This window comes from Triticum urartu, chromosome 1, assembly GCF_003073215.2.
Source record: "Triticum urartu cultivar G1812 chromosome 1, Tu2.1, whole genome shotgun sequence".
Taxonomy (NCBI): Eukaryota; Viridiplantae; Streptophyta; class Magnoliopsida; order Poales; family Poaceae; genus Triticum; species Triticum urartu.
Genome location: NC_053022.1, coordinates 495,650,120 through 495,652,347, shown reverse-complemented (window position 1 = coordinate 495,652,347; position 2,228 = coordinate 495,650,120).

Sequence of the window (2,228 nt, the reverse complement as noted above, 5' to 3'; positions counted from 1 at the left end):
TTCGTGGTCTCTTTCAATGCACTCGACACTGACTGAGATGGTTCCTGTCACACAATCTTTGAAAAGAATTAGATATAATCAATACTTTGAAATGATTTGTGACGAAGGATATGTCACTAAGGTTTTCTCAGAACATGATTTGAATCCACACGAGATGTAAATTCCCTGCAAGGTACGTAGATACTCGAGAATTGTCAAAGTAAGGGAAATAAAGGATATTGCTCGGAGGAGTTAATATTCAGATGATGTTTTCCTGTAACAAAGTAGATACGAAGGATATATGTGAGGAAAAACACTTTGTCAGTCATATAGATAAATCTCATGAGATTTTAAATTGAAGCTGACTTTCTTCGCGTGCAAGGTTAGAAAATGAGAGATAATGAATAGCGTATCCAACCGTAACACACATAGATTCAAGGAGTAAAAATGTCTCTGACTGGATAAGCCTGAATTGATGTCCTTCTTGGCAAAACTTTTACTTTCCCTGCATGAAAGATAATTATGGAGGATAATCATTGCATGGGAGCAAACTTTCGATAGGACCCGCAAACAGATAGTTGGAAGCAAATCGCATTGCAGGGGGGTTATTAATCAGTACATGACGATCGAGTATTCCAACACCATAGGCAGTTCGATAAGTTCAACAGGCAAATTGTTTGAGAAACACCAAAGAGTTCGACTACGAAAAGCAACTGGCAAAATAAAACACCATTCAAATACCCCGTTCATCTATCACTCGATGTTCTTCTCCCACTTTTTGTCAACAAGTGTCAAAAAGGAAAGAGAATGCATACAAGGAACTACACGTCCAAAGAATCCTCAGAATCAGAATTAGCACTGCTTGACGAAATAGAATTTGCAGAGCAAGGAATAGTTGAGACCAAAGCAGGTGTTGCAGCATGGCTTCGGGAACTCCTTCAGAAGAAATGGAGCGAGGTGCTGCTACCTCTTGAGCACTGTGTTGGTTTTCCCTTGAAGAGGAAAGGGTGATGCAGCAAAGTAGCGTAAGTATTTCCCTCAGTTTTTGAGAACCAAGGTATCAATCCAGTAGGAGGCCACATGCAACTCCCTCGTACCTACACAAACAAATAAGAACCTCGCAACCAACGCGATAAAAGGGTTGTCAATCCCTTCACGATCACTTACGAGAGTGAGATCTGATAGAGATAATAAGATAATATTTTTGGTATTTTTATGATAAAGATTAAAAGTAAAGATTGCAAAATAAAAGGTAATTGAAATATCTTGTTGACGGAAGATTAATATAATGGAGAACAGACCCGGGGGCCATAGGTTTCACTAGTGGCTTCTCTCAAGATAGCATAAGTATTACGGTGGGTGAACAAATTACTGTCGAGCAATTGATAGAAAAGCGAATAATTATGAGAATATCTAGGCATGATCATGTATATAGGCATCACGTCCGTGACAAGTAGACCGACTCCTGCCTGCATCTACTACTATTACTCCACACATCGACCGCTATCCAGCATGCATCTAGAGTATTAAGTTCATAAGAACATAGTAATGCATTAGGTAAGATGACATGATGTAGAGGGATAAGCTCAAGCAATATGATATAAACCCCATCTTTTTATCCTCGATGGCAACAATACAATACGTGTTGTTTCCCTTTCTGTCACTAGGATCGAGCACCGCAAGATTGAACCCAAAGCTAAGCACTTCTCCCATTGCAAGAAAGATCAATCTAGTAGGCCAAACCAAACTGATAAGTCAAAGAGACTTGCAAAGATAACCAATCATACATAAAAGATTTCATAGAAGAATCAAACATTGTTCATAGATAGACTTGATCATAAACCCACAATTCATCGGATCTCGACAAACACACCGCAAAAAGAGTTACATCGAATAGATCTCCAAGAAGACCGAGGAGAACTTTGTATTGAGATCCAAAGAGAGAGAAGAAGCCATCTAGCTAATAACTATGGACCCGAAGGTCTGAAGTAAACTACTCACACATCATCGGAGGGGCCATGGAGTTGATGTAGAGGCCCTCCGTGATCGATGCCCCCTCCGGCGGAGCTCCGGAAAAGGCCCCAAGATGGGATCTCTTGGGTACAGAAGGTTGCGGCGGTGGAAATAGGGTTTCGTGGTGCTCCTGGATGTTTTCAGGGTATATGAGTATATATAGGAGGAAGAAGTAGGTCGGTTGAACCACGAGGGGCCCACGAGGGGGGAGGGCGCGCCCAGGGGGGTAGGCGCCC